This window comes from Miscanthus floridulus, chromosome 18 (assembly GCF_019320115.1).
Source record: "Miscanthus floridulus cultivar M001 chromosome 18, ASM1932011v1, whole genome shotgun sequence".
In the NCBI taxonomy this organism is placed as follows: domain Eukaryota; kingdom Viridiplantae; phylum Streptophyta; class Magnoliopsida; order Poales; family Poaceae; genus Miscanthus; species Miscanthus floridulus.
This window is the reverse complement of record NC_089597.1, coordinates 59,405,480-59,426,917: the sequence shown is the minus strand read 5'-3', so window position 1 is coordinate 59,426,917 and position 21,438 is coordinate 59,405,480. Positions and strand designations below refer to the sequence as shown.

Here is a 21,438-nt window from a genome sequence, read left to right as displayed (position 1 = left end):
AAACCAGGATTGAGGCGCTTTACGCGCCTAGTTTAAAAGGGAGAATCGTTTCTCCTGGATTGGATTATAGAACGAAATGCTCAGCCTAAATTCGTTTGGCAACGAAATTCTTGCATTCTAGAGAGGAACCCGAACTGTTTCACCTTACCAAACGACCCCTAAATTGAATATATATTCAAATGTGAATCTGAATCCGAGCTATTCTTTTTATATTCGTATCGAAAATATTTATATTTTTATTCATATATAGGACAAGAAATAATGATAAGTACTGATATTTGTATCTGATTACATGCGTATTCATCAGTCCGTTTTCCACACCTGTGTCTGTGTGTAGCCGGTTGGATGATGGTTGGTGGCAGCCGGGGCAATTGCACGCCATGAGAATAGTAACAGCATTGGTGGATGTTATTAGCAGAGACACTTGGTAGTTGGGGGCAGTCATGATCGATGGCGAGATAGCAACAGCAGAGGTAGTCAGCCTCAAAACTGAGAAGCATAGCAGGAAGGAACACGGAGAAAGACAGCGCTTCTGCTGAGTTGTGAGGATGACACAACAGGCGCCGCCACCGCCCGCTTGGTTCTTCCTGTTGCTCGCTTTCGTTGGCGGCGCCTACTCGGCGTCGCTGTCGTTCCGCCTCCTCTCCTACCTCGCGCTTTCCATGCGCCGCCCGAGGGACCTACACCGCCGGCACGGCGCGTGGGCCGTGGTCACCGGCCCGACGTCAGGCATATAGGCCGGTCCGTGGCTCTGGAGCTCGCGCGCCGTGGCCTAAACCTCGTCCTCCTCGACCTCGACGCCGCCAACCTCGAGGAGACCTCCGACATGCTCGTGTCTCGCCACGGCGTGGAGACCAAGTTGTGGCGTTCGACCTCTCACTCGTGGGCACCCCTCAAGGTAACGACACCTCTCAGTACGTAGCGCGAGTGCCTGAGCGTTTGGGGCCAAAGGGCATTTGCATCAGCTTCATTCTCTTGGTTGTTGTCAGGCGACGAGTCCGCGAGGCGGCTCCGAGCGGCGATCGAGGGGCTGACGTCGGGGTGCTGGTGAACAACGCCAGGGTGTCGAGGCCGTCCTTGGTGTACCTGCACGAGGCCGACGTGGAGGCGTTGGTGCGTGTGAACCTGTGGGCCCTGACGGAGGTGACGGCCGCTGTCCTGCCCGGGATGCTGGAGCGCCGGCGGGGAGCCTGTTGGGGTTTAGTCCCACATCGTGTAGCGATGGTGGGAGAGCACAACATATAAGGCGGAAGAAGCCCCCACCTATAAGGCTAGTCTTTTGGGTTGAGAAGGCCCAAGGCCTTATATGTTGTAACTCCGGTGGACCTAGGACCTGTGGGAGCGCAGGCTCGTGGTAATGAGCCGGGCCGACTGTAAACCAGCTCCATGATCGAGAACTTGGTGGTGACCACCGGTTCCAACAATTGGTATCAGAGCCGGTACCCATGGTCAGAAAAAGCTAAACCTGATAAAAAAATCTCGAGCATCACATATTTTCGCTGCGACAAGGATGCAGTCACACGTCAAAGTTTCGTACTACCTCCATCCCATAAAACAGTGTGAAGTTTTAGAACTTAAGTTTGACCAATTATATAGATAAAAAATTATCAATGTTTGTAATACCAAGTAAATACCATTAGATTAATTACGAAATGCATTTTCATAATAAATTTTAGACTCTGTTCGTTTCGTTAAATTTGTCTTATGCTGATTTGTTGCGAGAGAAAAACACTGTTTGTGCGCTGAAAAATTCTGCTGAAAAGTTCTGCGGCTAAGAGTGGTGATACAGCGAATGTGGGCGGCGAGGGCGTCGAAAACTGTTAGGCAATGCGGTAGATAATCATAGATTATACTTTCGCTCGTCACGCGTCGTAGCGGAAGTCTTGATGAAGCATGAGTAGTCGATCCGATCAACATCGAGGAAGTAGTCGTACGATCTGACGAAGTGCGCAACCTAGCGACACCTCTACGACAGTCCACACGTACGGGATGGGACGACGAACCGGAGCGTGCTAGCACTCCACGACACGTACTCGAAGATCCTCACGATCAACCTTTGATCGGGGGGAAGACTGCAGGTGCGACGGCGGCGGCAGGAACCTTGGCCGACAGCTGCACTGGCAGGAGCCCTGCGGCAGCAAGCCAAGCGGCGTGCGTCAGCAGGGATAAAATTCTAGGGTTAAAAGCTGATTAGCATTTATAGACTTGCTAATTGGGCCAGCACTAATTGGGCCAGGCCCCTCTTGGGCATTACCAGCAGTCTTCCACTTGCACGAGAGTTAATTATGCAAGTATCCATGTGTTCCAATCCCTTAAGTGTGTGACCCCGTAGGTTCATGCAACCTACGGACATGACTCGGAAACCATTTCCGATCAATAGCGTGCATTGGCCTCTAGCAAGGCGTACTGACTCCCGAAGGTTCATGAAGATCAAATCTTGCATAACCTATAACACTTGCCAATATTATATCCTTCTGCCGCACGACACCTAGCCAAGTGTAAGGCGAATGAAGTGCTACCCTTATTCTTAGCCATTTCTCGCTCAGTGAAGAACTTTTCTGATCGACTAACCTTTAGTCGAGGCATGACCATGCGCTTCTAGTTCATCACATCGAGAGGGCCCAGAGGAGTCTCTCCCTGAAACGGGAGGGGCAGATTCCTTCTTGACTCGGTACACTCTGCGGCTTGCTTCAACCACATCCGAAAGCTGCTTTTATAACTACCCAGTTACGGAATGGCGTTTAGCAACCCCAAAATATGATGCTCCACAATCCGGGACTCTGTACCGATCTCAGGTCTAAGGACATAATATGCGTGTCGTTACGAGATTCACCGATAGCAGTGTATTCGCAGTGTCTCGTTGTGGGTCCATCCGGCACCGTGTTCCTAACACGTGCCTACATTGTTGGCGCAATATCCCATATTGCCAGGACCTGTGAAACAAGATCATCCACCCAACACTTGTACCAGCTTATCTCTATGTCACAATCCCGCATGACGGATGGAAGCTAGGGACCATTTTTAGTACAATGTCAATGTTGTATCATGGAGTTTCACTAACGAATCACGTATTCGCTAATCACATATAATGACAAAGTCATGGAACATATCACTGAAAAATGCAGATTACAAACGTTGACATGATGTCATCATCTTATGACTACCTTTATGGAATACATCATCATAAGCCTCCCACTAGTGCTAGTCAGTTATCCTAGCATCTCATACCCATTGACTTCGTATGCATCTCATGCTTTGCTTATCGGAGTGGCTTAGTCAACGGATCTGCAATGTTCAGGTCGGTGTGCACCTTGCATATCTTCACATCTCCTCGATCGATGATTTCTCGAATCAGGTGATATCGCCGTAGTATGTGTTTGGACTTCTGGTGCGACCTAGGCTCCTTTGCCTCTGCGATAGCACCACTATTGTCACAATAGAGTATAGATGAAAATGGTACGGATATTTATCCGACCGTCCGTTCGACCGAATAAATATGAACACTTAAATGGATAATTATGTGGATATTCGGAATTTTTTCCGGATATGGATACTTAAATGGATAGTTTACACGGATATCAAATACAAATATGATATCGTCGGTATCCGGCGGATACGGATAATCCGAGTAAAAAAACGGATATATCCGTCCGGATACTATCCGTTTAAGTTGAAACGACCTTGGATGGAGAAATGATCAAAATAAAAATTGTAGATCTTGATGATCTGAACAAACTTGGTATTCAAAACTTTTCAATTTGAGACAATCTAGGGTTCCGAAAACTAGTTTGTAGGCATCGAAATTTAAAAATCACAAATTTGAACCGTCCAAACTATCTCAAATGGAAAGTTGACCAAAACAACAATTGTAGGTCTTGATGAGTTTAACAAACTTGGTATTCAAAACTTTTCAATTTGAAGTCATTTAAAGTTCATAATACTAGAGTCAAAGTGTTTTTTTTTCATTTGACCAAATTTGACTTGGTCAAACTTGCTCAAATAAGACACTAAATGACCTCAGATGAAAAATCTCTGAATACCAAGTTTGATCATCTCAGCAAGATCTACAATTGTTACAAAACTCATTTTCCCATTTGAGAAAGTTTTATCAAATACTAGTCACAAATTCTTGAATCTCATATAGACTTTCTAAAACTATGTCACACACTTGTGAAATTTGAACTATATTTTATTCAAACTTTCTCAAATAAAAAAATGGCCTATATAATGATTGTATATCTTGATGAGATGAACAAACTTGGTATTCAAAACTTTTCAATTTGAGACAATCTAGGGTTCCGAAAACTAGTTTATAGGCGTCAAAATTTAACAATCATAAATTTGAACATTCCAAACTATCTCAAATGGAAAGTTGACCAAAACAACAATTGTAGATCTTAATGAGTTGAACAAACTTGGTATTCAAAACATTTCAATTTGAAGTCATTTAGAGTTCATAATACTAGAGTCAAAGTGTTATTTTTTCATTTGACCAAATTTGACTTGGTCAAACTTGCTCAAATGAGACACTAAATGACCTCAGATGAAAAAACTCTGAATACCAAGTTTGATCATCTCAGCAAGATCTACAATTATTACATAGCTCATTTTCTCATTTGAGAAAGTTTTATCAAACACTAGTCACAAATTCTTGAATCTCATATAGACTTTCTAAAACCATGTCACACACTTGTGAAATTTGAACTACATTTTATTCAAACTTTCTCAAATAAAAAATGGCCTATATAAGTATTGTAGATCTTGATGATCTGAACAAACTTGGTATTCAAAACTTCTCAATTTGAGACAATCTAGGGTTCTGAAAACTAGTTTGTAGGCGTCGAAATTTAAAAATCACAAATTTGAACCGTCCAAACTATCTCAAATGGAAAGTTGACCAAAACAACAATTGTAGATCTTGATGAGTTGAACAAACTTGGTATTCAAAATGTTTCAATTTGAAGTCATTTAGAGTTCATAATACTAGAGTCAAAGTGTTGTTTTTTTTATTTGACCAAATTTGACTTGGTCAAACTTGCTCAAATGAGACACTAAATGACCTCAGATGAAAAAACTCTGAATACCAAGTTTGATCATCTCAGCAAGATCTACAATTGTTACATAGCTCATTTTCTCATTTGAGAAAGTTTTATCAAACACTAGTCACAAATTCTTGAATCTCATATAGACTTTTTGAAACCATGTCACACACTTGTGAAATTTGAACTACATTTTGTTCAAACTTTCTCAAATGAAAAAATGTCCTATATAAGGATTGTAGATCTTGATGAGCTTAACAAACTTGGTATTCAAAACTTTTCAATTTGAGACAATCTAGGCTTTCGAAAACTAGTTTGTAGGCGTCAAAATTTAAAAATCACAAATTTGAACCATACAAACTATCTCAAATGGAAAGTTGACCAAAACAACAATTGTAGATCTTAATGAGTTGAACAAACTTGGTATTAAAAATGTTTCATTTTGAAGTCATTTAGAGTTCATAATACTAGAGTCAAAGTGTTGTTTTTTTTATTTGACCAAATTTGACTTGGTCAAACTTGCTCAAATGAGACACTAAATGACCTCAGATGAAAAAACTCTGAATACCAAGTTTGATCATCTCAGCAAGATCTACAATTGTTACATAGCTCATTTTATCATTTGAGAAAGTTTTATCAAACACTAGTCACAAATTCTTGAATCTTATATAGACTTTCTAAAACTATGTCACACACTTGTGAAATTTGAACTACATTTTATTCAAACTTTCTCAAATGAAAAAATGGCCTATATAAGGATTGTAGATCTTGATGATCTGAACAAACTTGGTATTCAAAACTTTTCAATTTGAGACAATCTAGGGTTCTGAAAACTAGTTTGTAGGCGTCGAAATTTAAAAATCATAAATTTGAACCATCCAAACTATCTCAAATGGAAAGTTGACCAAAACAACAATTGTAGATCTTGAGGAGTTGAACAAACTTGGTATTCAAAACTTTTCAATTTGAAGTCATTTAGAGTTCATAATACTAGAGTCAAAGTGTTGTTTTTTCATTTGACCAAATTTAACTTGGTCAAACTTGCTCAAATGAGACACTAAATGACCTCAGATGAAAAAACTCTAAATACCAAGTTTGATCATCTCAGCAAGATCTACAATTGTTACATAGCTCATTTTCCCATTTGAGAAAGTTTTATCAAACACTAGTCACAAATTCTTGAATCTCATATAGACTTTCTGAAACCATGTCACACACTTGTGAAATTTGAACTACATTTTGTTCAAACTTTCTCAAATGAAAAAATGAACTATATATATGCTGCTTTTACTCAATATCTGAATAGATATTTGTATCCGACCTTCTCCGAATCCGATTCATACCGTATTCGATACTCATTATTCATATCCGTAACCGAGTCAATCCGTATTCGTATATGTATCCGAACGCTATCCGTGTCCGAATCCGAATCCGAACAAAAATATGAAAACAAATATAATATGAGTGATATCCGTTCATATCCGATCCGTTTTCATCCCTACAATAGAGGTCTATCGGACTGGAGCAACTAGGGACCACGCCCAACTCAGAAATAAATTTTCTGATCCATACAGCTTCCTTTGCAGCTTTTGAAAGCTGCAATATACTCGGCTTCTGTTGTCGAATCTATAACTGTCTCTTGCTTGGAACTTTTCCAGCTTACTGCACCACCATTGAGGCAGAAGACATATCCTGATTGAGATTTGCTATCGTCTTGGTCAGTTTGGAAACTAGCATCGGTGTAACCCTTTACAACGAGCTCCTCCAAACCTCCATAGACTAGGAACATATCCTTAGTTCTTCGGAAGTACTTTAGGATATTTTTTACTACAACCCAGTGACCATCACCCGGGTTGGATTGGTACCTGCTCGTAACACTTAGAGCATACGAAATGTCTGGGTGCGTGCACAACATGGCATACATGATCGAGCCAATAGCTAAAGCGTATGGCACCCGACTGATCCTTTCTTGCTCATCAAGCGACGACGCACACTAGGTCTTGCTCAAGGTTACACCATGTGACATAGGTATGAATCCTTTCTTGGAATCATTCATGTTGAACCTATTCAACACCTTGTCAAGGTACATGCTCTGGCTTAATCCAATTAAGCGTTTGGACCTATCTCTATAGATCTTTATCCCCAATATGTAGGCTGCTTCTCCAAGGTCCTTCATAGAGAAACTCTTTCTCAATGAGGCTTTGACATCCTCCATAAAGAGGAATATCATTTCCAATCAATAGTATGTCATCCACATACAAGATTAGAAATACGAGTGTGCTCCCACTAGCCTTCTTGTAAACACATGACTCTTCTTTATTCTGTGAGAAGCCAAACGATTTGACTACCTCGTCAAAACAAAGATTCCAGTTCTGGGATGCTTGCTTTAGCCCGTATATAGACTTCCTAACTCTACACACTTTTCTAGCATTTTGCTGGTCGACAAAACCTTCAGGCTGTGTCATGTACACATGCTCACTTAGGTTTCCATTAAGGAAAGCTGTTGTTGACACAAAATGTGACGTACTGTGCCTCACACACAGCAAGCCGAAAAAGCGTGGCTTCAATCGGGTTCCCGGGCGTTTCGTGATCCGGAAGCGTGCCAGTCAGTTTGACCTGAAAAAACTAACAAGGGATAAAACAATTAAATGCCAAACCGGAACATGTCGGGTAATACCGGATAGTTCCACATATACGGCCCTGAAGCCACTTACAACGACATACGGCTATAGAGAGCTGTCTGCCAACAAGTTCATAAACCATTCAGCTAATCGTAGGGTAAATGCACGTAAAGACCTAATTGCCGAATGCATGTGCATGGGAAGACATGTTTGAACAAGTGAAATTAATTATGAGTTAATGCATAACCAAGCTCGGCAATCCAGCCGAATTGGGATCCATGAAGAAGGAACGTGCAAATAAAAGCGATTAAACTAAACTAAAACCTGCATCTGCCGCACGACACCTAGTTTCGTTAAAGCTTAAACGTGATTAACATGCATGAACCCGCAACATGTGACAATCTAGATCAAGACAATTCAGCCACTATGAGTATGTTATCTATTTTGCAAGGGCAATATAAAAATAAACAATGATCGTTGAAGCACGAATAAAACCACAAGAGAAAGAAGGCCGAACAATATCAATCTAGATTGGGCAGAAGTGTGTTACAAATATATAAGAGGTTTAAAACATGCAACACTGGATAACTTAATGAATCTATTTAGATTTTCCATATCTAATATAGAGCCGATAACTATCTCGCTTTCACTAAGCATATGAGTAAACGCCTGCCGCACGGTATCTACTCATAAACGAAGCATAAGCAAAGACTTCTTGATTGTCAAGCAAAGATCCGCCGCACGACCATTGAAAACAAACAAGACTACTTGCACCATGTCTAAATCCACCGCATGATACTAAACATGATAATAAGGTTGTCGGAACTTACGGAGGTCGACGGATCGATGATTCCTCTCGAAGAACTCGACGACACGACAAGAGGACTCGAAAGTTGGCACGGGGCCGGTTGTATTGATTTGGTTGTGAACCCTTATTACAATGGTCGAGGGTCAATATTTATACCCTAGACAAAATGTGAGTCCTAAAGGACTACGATTTACAAAGGAACTTCTAAACAAACTTGGAAACTTACGATTCCTTACCCTAAACTTATAGATTCCTTTATTAATACAACTCTCATCTTTCCGATCGGTCTTGCCTGCCATCTTCTGTTTTCCCGAATGGAGTTACCGCCTTCCAGAATAACCGACCGCACAAGCATTTAGCCGACCGCTTGCGTTGTTTGCCGAACACCCTTCTTCCCGCATGTGGGTCTACCTGTCATCTTCCAGAATCGACCAAAATCTAGTGTTAACACATGCCCCCTCAATTTCGGGATAAAAGTTGTTTTATTCTGAAATTGACCACAAGCTCTTTCATCCTCCTAGGTCATCACCGTTCAAAACCGCAGCCGCTGCCCAAAAATTCAAACTTTCATCGCAACCTCGGACCTCCTTCAAATCTTCAATGGCGACCCAGGATGAAATTCCAGAGGTAAACTTTATTTATATTCGGCAACTTTCATCTCATCTTTCCGCTCCTCTTTTGATTTACTCCCCTCTGATTTCAATCATCTTCTAAAGGAGTACAAGAGCCAGATTTTGATCCCTTATGCTGCCAACCCCGACTCCTATTTCCTCGGCCCAATGGGAAATCCTGACCCTTCCAAAATCATTGAGAAGGAAACCCAAAGAATTCCTTTCAAGTCTGGGATTACCTCACCAAACCGTTGGCCAAACACGTTCAAGAATTGGCCATCCCCCCCAATCACCGGATGGCGCAACTGGTACAGGAGAATGTTGGAGAAGAGCAGCAGCCACTGGGAAAGTCAGGACATCAGTCATTGTCTGGAGTTATCTTTAGCAGAGACACCCAGGAATGATTCCCTTCTGATAGCAGCTTCTCATTTTTGGTCTGACGCTACCAATGCCTTTATCTTTGGTCATGGTATTATGACCATCACTCTAGCCGACGTATTCATGATGACTGGTTTGAATGTGTCATTGCCAGTATATCCTTATAAGTACAAGAGCAAGAGTAATCAAAGAGCCGTCAGTTCTGGATGTGGATGGGTCAAACATATCCAGAACTATATGAATGCATCTGGCACCGTTTCTGACAAAGAGTTGAAAGCCTTCATGAATATGTGGCTATGCAGATTCATCTTCTGTGGAAAATCCAATGAACCAACCCTGAATCACATGGTAATGGCTGAAGACTTAGCTGCAGGCACCCAGATCCCATTAGGCAAATATCTTTTAGGGTCTGCTTATCATATGATGCATCAGATCACCCTTCAGATGTGCCAAGGTGGAGAAATTTCTTGTGTGAATGGTCCCTGGTGGCTAATTCAAATGTGGCTCCTGCTATATATGCATTAGATAACCCCTATGAGCCTCTTCAACCTAAGTTTCCCCTTAGTTAACTATGCTGAAGGCAGCACAACAAAGGTTAAGGCTTGTCAGACTTATGGGGAAGCAGCAGCATCTATAAGCATTGATATAGACATTGGTCATCTCTTCAAGCTATTTTTCAAAGGATTCGGCAATGTGCTCTGGTTTCCTTACAGAGAAAATGAAGATCTGACTTTGCCCTGCAAGTTTAGCTATGAAATTGGTTGTTCAGGCGAAGAATCCATAGAGATTTTCAACTCCTTTATCAAACCTTGCACTTTGCCAGCCGAATTTCATCATGGGAGATTAGTACAATCCACCTATGAATTCTATTATCCAAACATGGTGGCTAGACAATTAGGATGCGGCCAACTGCCTCCAAAATTCCTCTTCTCAACAATCATAAAATCAAGGGAAGTAATAACAGAAGGAATGGAAGTTAAGAAGGTCTTTGAATTAGGATGGGAATTACCAATATATGAACCATCTCCATTTGGGCTAATAGATGCTGCTCATCCCCTCTTTGTCTCTTGGTGGCAAGAATGGCATGCTCATATCTTCAATATATCAGTTCATTCTTTATGCAAAAACTTGCAACCCGATTTTGCTTCTGACAGTGAGGTAATTTCATTATACCCATCATTTCTTGTTCTTGAATCCACTTCTTATTTTAACATCTGGTCATGCACAGGATCTTGAGTTTACTCCCCCTGCCAAAGCAATTCAGTACTATCCGGCTGGTCCCAAACCTGCTCTGGGGTTTGATGCTCCAAACTTAAAGGAATTCATGAAAACTTCCGCAACCTTGGATTCAGCACCTCTAAAGGCACTCATGAGAACTCCTGCTACTTCAGCTGCTGCATCTTCTAGAGGAAAAAGCAAAAGGAAAACACCTGAAAGTTTTCTCTTACCCAAGAAACCAAGGACCAAGAAAGCCAGATTATCCCTTAAGGCATGAACCTTTTGTTTTCTTATCAGGTTAACCATCTCATTTAGCAGTAAGCCTGACTACCTCTACATTCACTTCTTCCATTGCAGCCACAAGTCGAAATTCCCATACTGGGTAATACCTCAGCGCCTGCAGAACCAACCCCTGAAGTTTCTACTGAAGATGAAGAAATCCATGATAGCGAAATTTCAGAGACCCATGAAGCTGAAGGTTCAAAGGCTCATAAACCTGATGAGACTATAGGTAACATTGTTCAACCAATTCTCCTCTCCTTTCTCTTTAACAACATCTATCTCTTATGCTCATTATCATTTACTTTACTGAGAATAGATGAGATCTTAGATGAACTGGCAAGGGAAACTTCTCCTGATCAATCTCCAGACCCGTCTCTTCTGAACCTTCAATCAAGTCCTCCAGCAAGCCAGGGTATAACCCATCCTGATGACCAATCAGCCCAACAGGTAATGCCTTGTCTCATACTATATTTTAGCAAAATTACCCAATCGGCTAACACCTTCTTTCTTCCTCTTTGTCTAGAAGAACATCACTAAACCGACCACCAATTACTCCTTCTCTATTGAGGACTACATTATTGAGAAAGGTGAAGAGATCACTTCTCATCAAACTTTATCACTGGAGAATCAGGCTCGACTAAAAGAAGTGATTATTCTGCTGAATAAGGATACCATTAGTCTGGTTCAGGATGCAGACCAGATAAAAGACCTTCTTGAACTCATTGATCAAGATATCCCTTCTGCTCTCAAGGCTCCCCTAGAATCTGCAGCCCATCTTGATGATCACTTTGCTATGGTGAGAAGGGCAACCAAGAACATATCTTCGAGGGCCGCTCTGCAGAAGGATAGATCTTTGAAAAAGCTGGAGATTAAAGATCTTCACTCTCATATCCAGACTACGAGAAATTCCTTGGCAACCTTGGAGCCTGAACTGAAATCCATGGAGGATGAAAAAATCAGACTAGAAGCTCAACTAGCCGAACTGAATGCCAAAATTCAGTCTCACAGGGCCCATATAGCCAATCTGCCGAAGAACATAGAAGCAACTTCACTAAAGATAGCTTCGACCATCAAAGAAGACCAGCAGATCAAAAATAAGTTATCCAGCATCCAGAGTTCTGAAGATGAAGATCAAAAAGTGCTAGATAATGTTAGCCGAATCAGGACCGAGGCCATAGAAGCAATCAATCATCTTCTGAACCAGTAGACATTAGGCTTGTAATAAACTTTAAGTGTGATACCCTTTTTTCCTTGATTAAACAACTTTATGTTCACTTATTTTCATTCGTTCGGAAAAAAGCAATCGGCCATTTTCCCTTAAATTACTCGATTAGAATGTAGCCGATTGTCTCCATTCTTCCGATAGCCGAACGAATCCAATCCAAATACTGTGAGGGTATAGCCGAACAATGTTGGCTCCAATAAATCATGGAGATATTCAAGCGACGTTCGACTTAACTCAGGCCTGGCCCAATCCAGTAACGGCCCAGCCGAAAGGGAACAAACCTACTCCGCCGTTCGGGATTCTTGTCCCACAACCCCGTGGAATTCGCCACGATCTTTCGCTTCGGCTTATAAATAGACCTTTCCATTGGCCTTCATCACTATCTTTGCCTCAGCGTTCTCACATCCGTCTCTTCCACTTCCTTCATTCGATTCATTCCAGAAGGAAACCCTAACCTCCATCAAAGCAAATGACGAACAGTGGCAACCGTGGCAAGCGTCCTGCCGACGGAGAGGCTGAAGGAAGCAGAGCATCGCGCTGCCGGCGTCGTGGGTATGATTCGGTTCTTTGCCCCCTTTGCAATTTCCTCGTTCATCTATTAATTCTGATTTCTCCTTCCTCATTCATCAGGATAAGAGTCATCAGCTCCAGCCAATACCATCTCCTTCCTCCGGTGTCGGCAGCTCAACCAGGAACTCCATCATCCGGCTCCTCCGGGTCTTCCAGCTCCTCAAGCTCTTACCATTCCAACCCTTGGGGTTCGGCAGAGCCAGCAGATGCACACCATCCATACTCCCACGAGGAGGCGCTCAAGTTTCGCCAGGAGAGGGATGAAGCCCGGGAGGAGCTAGGCGACGTCTCCAAGAAGTTCGGCATTGATCAAGCCAAATGGGAGGATCATCGGAAACAATTCTGCGACGCCATCACCGGTTTGATATCTTCATTTAGTTTTATCATCCTGACTTCCTTTGCTTGCCGACCCATTTTTTCTTTCATGCCCAGCTCTTTCCGCGGAGAATGACCGCTTGAAGACGGCGGCGAACAAGATTGCCGACAAGGTGAATGCTCAGGGGGAGACATCCGAGGCACGCCTTGATGCTGTGGACGGCCGCATTGATCAGGCCGTCATCCAAGGTGTGCACCTCGGCGCTTCTCTCGGGCTGGCGGCAATGACCTCCCAAACCAACGAGGACTACTCCTCCCAGCCAGTTGGCTTCGTTGGAGGACGCCCGGACGAAGTCGACGACATCGATGAGCGTCTGGAGGCCTACGACGATCATGCTGCTGCCCTTGCCGAAATCACAAACCCTCAATCCGTCCTCAACAAGTTATTTGAGGAGTAGTTTGTATTAGGATGAACTTTTATAAATAATCTCGTCCTTTGGAATAATATTTACTTCTTTGATTCTTTTCGGTAAAATTCCACTTGCGACTGTCAGAAAAAATGCTGAAAACAACCCAGTTTCAGATAAACATTTTTGTGCTAGAGGCGATGCAAACTGCATCGGCTATTTTGTGCTAAAGGTGATATAAATGATATCGGCTATTCTCAGTCTTGTATCTGATTTTTAGGCTAAAGGCGATATGAACAATATCGGCTATTCCCAATCTTGTATTCGATCTTTAGGCTAAAGGCAATTTTTTCCTTGTCGTTTTTTCTGATCTACATTCACGAACCAACCTCAACACTGGGGTAGTATTTCTTAAGAAATCTTCCATTGATAGCTCTGGTAAACTCTTCCCCAAATAAAGTCTTCAATATGTATGCATTGCCAGGTACACACTCTACTATTCGGAAAGGACCTTCCCAATTTGGAGACCATTTGCCGAACGCTCTATCCTTTGTTCCAACCGGCAATACAGTTTTCCAAACCAAATCTCCTTTTGCGAATTGCTTCAGCCTAACCCTTTTGTTATAATACTTGGCGACGCGTAATTTATTTTTCTCAATATTTTCTAATGCCTTAAGACGAATCAAATGTAAATCTTCCAATTCATCCATCATCTGATTCTTATAGTTTTCTTCTGCTAATTCTTTCTGTAAAATAACTCGCCTTGACCCTGACCGCAGTTCCCATGGTAACACAGCATGATGTCCATAAACCAGTTCATAGGGAGACGTTTGAGTGGACCCATGACAAGCCATTCGGTAAGCCCACAATGCTTCATTAAGAACCAAGTGCCATTTCCTTGGTTTTTCATCAATCTTCTTCTGGATAATTTTAATCATAATCTTATTTGATGCTTCTGCCTGACCATTAGCTTGTGCATAATAAGGAGAAGAATTATACAACTTAATCCCCATACTTTTGGCAAAATCATAGAATTCTGAAGAAGTAAATTGAGTTCCTTGATCAGTTGTTATAGTCTGAGGAATCCCAAATCTGTGAACTATATGTTCCTTAACAAAACTGATCATATTCTCTGACGTTACCTTCTTCAAAGGGATAGCTTCAACCCACTTGGTGAAATAATCCGTGGCCAAGAGTACAAATTTGTGTCCCTTACTAGAAGGAGGATTGATCTGACCAATTAAATCCATACCCCATCCTCTGAACGGCCAAGGCTTGATTATAGGATTCATAGCAGACGCTGGAACTTTTTGAATATTGCCGAATTTTTGACAATTGTGACACCCTTTGTAATATTCAAAACAATCTTCCAACATAGTTGGCCAAAAATAACCAGTTCTCCTAATTATCCACTTCATCCGATAAGCCGACTGATGTGCACCACACAATCCTTCGTGAACCTCATACATCACTTTCTTGGCCTCTTCTTGACTTAAACATTTGAGCAATACTCCATCGATGGACTTGTAATATAACTGATCATCAAGAAACACAAATCTGATAGCTTTATACCTGAGTTTTCGGGAAACCTTTTGAGATGGGTCTTTCAAATAATTGGTAACTTCGCATCTCCAATCACCATTTACTTGATCAGTATTTAAAACACCTTCTTCTATAGCAAAAATTTCCCGACTCTCTCGATATCCAGAAGCAGCTTGAGCTAACTTATTTGCTTCTTCATTGCACTCTCTAGGGACATGATGCAAGGTTACTACCAGAAAATTCTTCAAAAGTTCTCTACACTCCTCATAATATTCTCTTAACACATTGTTCTTGCATTCATACTGACCATTCAATTGATTAATCACCAACTCAGAATCCCCAAAGATTTCGACAGCAGCGGCCTTTACTTCTATAAGAAGCCGAAGCCCTCTAATCAATGCTTCATACTCTGCCTGATTATTAGTAACATGAAATTCAATAGGAACCGCGTATTCAAAAGTTTTTCCTTGTGGGGAAATCAAGAGAATACCAGCACCACCACCTTTGTTACAAGATGATCCATCGAAGAACAAAGCCCAAGGCACAATGCTTACCACTTCAACAGAAAGATCCCGATGTTGGGTAATAAAATCGGCAACAATTTGACCCTTTACCGCCTTTGCCGATTCATATCTTAAATTAAATTCCGACAACGCTAAAATCCATTTGCCAATTCTTCCATTCAAAATCGGCATTGATAACATATGTTTGATTACATCAAAACTAGAAACCACCACGCATTCGGAATTCAACAAATAGTGCCGAGATTTGGTACATGAGTAATATACACATAAGCAAAGTTTTTCTGCAGCCGAATACCTTGTTTCCGGGTCTAACAACTTTCGGCTAAGATAAGCTATGACTCTTTCTTTTCCTTCAAACTCTTGCATAAGGGCCGATCCTATCGTTAGGCTATCGGCCGCCACATACAACTTAAAAGGCTTGTCAAGTTGTGGAGGTACCAGCACAGGTGGTGCTTTCATATATTGTTTGATCTCATCAAAAGCCTTTTGTTGTATGTCACCCCATACAAATTTTTGATCTTTCTTGAGCTTCAATAAAGGGGAAAAGGGTAAAACTCTTTCTGATAGATTGGATATGAATCTTCTTACAAAGTTGATTTTGCCTAACAATGATTGCAATTCTGTGAGATTAGTTGGCGGTACAACTTTGTCTATTGCTTCCATGCTCTTCTTACCAACTTCAATTCCTCCTTTATGAACTAAAAATCCCAAAAACTCACCAGCCGAAACTCCAAAGGCACATTTGTTTGGATTCATCTTCAAGCCATGCTTTCTTGTGCACTCCAGAGTCTTTCTTAAATCGGCTAAATGTCTTTCATGATTTCTAGACTTGACTACTACATCATCGATGTAGATTTCTACAATCTTGCCGATCAGCTCGTGAAAAATATAATTCATAGCTCTTTGATAAGTTGCACCGGCATTCTTTAACCCAAACGTCATGACTATCCACTCGAACAAACCAATATGACCAGGACATCTGAAAGCTGTTTTCGAAATATCTTCTATTGCCATAAAAATTTGGTTATAGCCAGCATTACCATCCATAAAACTAATGACCTCATAACCTGCTGCTGCATCTACCAGCAAATCGGCAACTGGCATTGGGTAACCATCCATGGGAGTTGCCTTATTAAGATTTCTGAAATCTATACAAACTCTCATTTTTCCATTTTTCTTGTATACCGGTACTATATTCGAAATCCACTCTGTATACTTGCATGGCCGAATGAAGTTTGCTTCTATTAATCTTTCAACTTCCTTCTTTACATCGGCCAATACCTCCTCTTTGTATATCTTCCGTGGAGGTTGTTTGTAAGGACGAAATCCAGGTTTAATGGGTAATCGATGCTCAACAATGGAACGATCCAATCCAGGCATTTCCGTATAATCCTAAGCAAAACAATCTTTAAACTCTTTCAACAGGTTTATCAACTTTGATTTATATTCTGGGTCTAACTTCGCACTAATATACATCGGCCTTGGCTTAGAATCATCACCAACAACATCAATTTCTTCCAATTTATCAGCCGACATAAAACCACGTCCCAACTTTCCTTTGTTGCCATCGACAGGATTTCCCATTAAAAATTACTATGAGAACCGACTGCTTGGATCGGCTGTTGGTCCTCGCTGAAAACATTCATAGGACCTTCTTTCCACACTTTTCCGAAGAAACAATCAACGCCTTCATATTCCCAATAGGTAGACTCTGTGGCAGCAACACTTACCGAATCATCAGCATGTACAATTTCAACATCATCTCCAATCCATTGAATGAGAATTTGATGCATGGTTGAAGGAATGCAACAATTAGCATGGATCCAATCTCTGCCCAAGAGTAGACTATATGCCCCCTTGCCATCAATGACAAAAAGGTAGTAATCAGAGTTTTCGATCCAATGGTCAACTTGACATGGATAGCACCTCGGGTATCGGAAGGATTGCCAGCAAAGTCTCTGAGCACCATGTCAGTTTTCAACAATTCTTCATTAGTCATCCCAAGTTTCCTGAAGGTAGTATAAGGCATGATATTGATAGCAGCCCCTCCATCGACAAACATCTTAGTTAAAGGCTTGCCATTGACATATCCCTTCAAATAGAGTGGTCTCAAGTGACGATTCTTGATTGGTTTATCAAAAACAGCCTGCTGTGTTAATACAAGCTGAGCCATCAAATCCTGACATTCACTTTCATCAAAATCAGAGTACACCTCTTCTTGGACATCTTGGCTTTCGGGAGCTATAAACTCTGATGGGAGGAAGAAAGCCATGCAAGCATTAGCCGAAGGACCACATCCATCAGGCTTCTTTTTAGGACGCCATATTTGCTTTGTTTCGGCAACTTCCAATTCCAGCTCCCTATTCCTCAACCGTTGCACTCTTCTTTTCTGACTTTTCCTCAGGCCTGGAGGACACCACTGTCCTTTTTGCCATACGTATTTATAGAAGTCAGCTTCCTCATCATGCACTCTATTATGAATCCAACCCGAACCTGCAACTCTTTTCCTTTGCTGATTCTCAAAGCCACCTATCTTTAAGCGCCGATCATCTTCAGGAACCTTCGTTCCAAGTCTTTCATAGACGGGACGGCGGTTGACTCGAGATTGCCTATACTCGGAGTACTGAACACTACACTCCGGACAATTATTTCTTGCAGGCAACCTCAAACCTTCATTCCAACAATGCCTAAAGAACGAACAACCCCAATGAGACTGCTCCTGTTCTGTCATGTATTCTTCTTGCTCCCTTCGGTATACTTCTTCCTCATACCTCCGGCATTCTTGCATAAACCATTGCTTCTTACAATATTCCTTCTCTTGTTCCCTCTGCCACTTGTTTAGCAAAATACGTGATGTAACTCTGGGTTTGGAAGTTTGACCTTTCTCGGTTTGGCTATTCTGAAACCGAACTCGTTGCTGCAGCTCTCTACTGGTGACTTGCCGATCCGGATCAACAGCACCACTCTCCTTTGCTCTATCAGAAGTCAACACCTTCACCTTGCCCTTACCCTTGAGATCATTGGCAGAGACCATATTCACAGAGAAAGAAATCATATTTTGTGGAAAAGGTTGATCATCAATTTTCATCTTACCATCAAACCTCAAATGTCCCTCTTGGATAGCTTTCTGGATTCGTATTCTGAACACTCGGCAATCATTAATAGAATGAGAATTAGTGTTATGAAAACCATAATACTTTTTGTCCTTCACTCCTTCAGGACGTAGCATAGGATGTCCTTCTGGTAGCTTGATGCGTCCTTCCTTTATCAACAATGCAAAAAGTCTGTCTGCCTTAGTAACATCAAAATCATAGGTTCCCTTTTGTTGTTTCAACCAGCGTTGACTAACTTGAGTGGGTTCCTTTGCCCAATTTAACTCAGCTGCAGCTATCTCATCTTCATCAATATACTCAGTCGCTTCATCCAGAAAGCCTTGATACACCTCATTAGTGGCACTGTTCTTCTGAAAGCGATTATCTCTCCTGAATCCTTGGGCTTGATTACTCATAGCTGCTAAACGCTGTGCAAGTTGACCAAGATCATCAAACTCTAAACTGAACAACTTCTCCCTGATATTCGGCAACATTCCTGCTATAGCTATTCCAGGTAGTTGATCATCTGGTAAATTTAGAGAATAACACATATTCTTGGTCTCCCTAAACCTGCGAAGATACTCCAATGGTGTCTCATTTGTTCTCATCCTCAGACTCATGAGATCAACCAACTTCTTCTCATTAGTACCCGTATAGAAATATGAATGAAACTTCTGCTCTAGTTCTGCCCACGTACCAATGGAATGAGCTGGTAGAGACGTGAACCATGTGAAAGCTGGTCCTGTAAGAGACAAAGGAAAATATCGAATCCTCCAAGCTTCATCTGAAGCAGCTTCTCCAAGCTGCATTAAGTATCGACTGACGTGCTCTATGGTACTAGTATCATCTTGACCAGAAAACTTAGTTAAATCTGTTGGAGGCTTCACCCTTGGAGGTAACGCCACTCTGTTGTACCATTCTGGATAAGGAGACTTGTATGAATAGGATTGATTCTTTGGCTTCAAGCCGAACTGATTTTGCATCATATCAGCCATCCTGTGCATCAAAACATCAATGCCTGGATCCTGATTTCCTTGTACTTGCACTCTAGAAGGCAATCCTGAAACACTTCTATACCCTGGATTTGGCACAGCATTGATAGCACTGTAATCAGTAAATTCTTGATACCCATCACCATACATATTCTTTTGCAATCTATTTGATATTGGAGAAACTCTATAAGCTGAAGGTGGCACTTCCCCTGTGGTACCAAATGTCATCTGGCCATAGGTGGGATGTGATTGCTTTTCAGTATGAGTCAATCCACCTATATTTGAAGGTGACGCTACTTCTTTCCCAACAGGCTTCTCTTGATGCTTTGGAACATTGAAAAGCGTCGGCCCACTGAGTGGTCCAATATTTTCTTCGAAGTATTTATCAACCATTGGACCAAAAGTACTGATCATGATCGCCCGAAAGGTATTCAGAAAAGCTGTGTGATGGTTTGTCATGGTTTCTCCCATGGCTTTATAGACCAGGGCTGCCATCTTCTGAGCATCTTCTTCTTCAGTGTAATCAGTTTGATGCGGAAGAAGAACCCTTGGCATTGACTGCTTTTGAAACACTTTATTGCTCTTGTTTTTGGAAAAAGACATCAAACACTTCCGTTGGTATTGCTCACATGCTTGAAGCACTAAATCCTTGTAATTATCTAGCAATTCTGCCATGCTTACATCCAGAACATGATCATTGTTGATCTCAGATGCCATCTTGAACTAACAGATGGTCCCACCGGGCGTGCCAAAAAGTGTGTTGACACAAAATGTGACGTACTGTGCCTCACACACAGCAAGCCGAAAAAGCGTGGCTTCAATCGGGTTCCCGGGCGTTTCGTGATCCGGAAGCGTGCCAGTCAGTTTGACCTGAAAAAACTAACAAGGGATAAAACAATTAAATGCCAAACCGGAACATGTCGGGTAATACCGGACAGTTCCACATATACGGCCCTGAAGCCACTTACAACGACATACGGCTATAGAGAGCTGTCTGCCAACAAGTTCATAAACCATTCAGCTAATCGTAGGGTAAATGCACATAAAGACCTAATTGCCGAATGCATGTGCATGGGAAGACATGTTTGAACAAGTGAAATTAATTATGAGTTAATGCATAACCAAGCTCGGCAATCCAGCCGAATTGGGATCCATGAAGAAGGAACGTGCAAATAAAAGCGATTAAACTAAACTAAAACCTGCATCTGCCGCACGACACCTAGTTTCGTTAAAGCTTAAACGTGATTAACATGCATGAACCCGCAACATGTGACAATCTAGATCAAGACAATTCAGCCACTATGAGTATGTTATCTATTTTGCAAGGGCAATATAAAAATAAACAATGATCGTTGAAGCACGAATAAAACCACAAGAGAAAGAAGGCCGAACAATATCAATCTAGATTGGGCAGAAGTGTGTTACAAATATATAAGAGGTTTAAAACATGCAACACTGGATAACTTAATGAATCTATTTAGATTTGCCATATCTAATATAGAGCCGATAACTATCTCGCTTTCACTAAGCATATGAGTAAACGCCTGCCGCACGGTATCTACTCATAAACGAAGCATAAGCAAAGACTTCTTGATTGTCAAGCAAAGATCCGCCGCACGACCATTGAAAACAAACAAGACTACTTGCACCATGTCTAAATCCACCGCATGATACTAAACATGATAACAAGGTTGTCGGAACTTACGGAGGTCGACGGATCGATGATTCCTCTCGAAGAACTCGACGACACGACAAGAGGACTCGAAAGTTGGCACGGGGCCAGTTGTATTGATTTGGTTGTGAACCCTTATTAC

The 21,438-nt window shown here is 41.7% G+C and overlaps 1 pseudogene; it reads left to right on the top strand.

The window, feature by feature from the left end:
- The first annotated feature begins 548 nt into the window (after positions 1-548).
- LOC136521962 (very-long-chain 3-oxoacyl-CoA reductase-like protein At1g24470) overlaps positions 549-21,438 on the top strand; it is a 90,463-nt pseudogene continuing 69,573 nt past the window's right edge.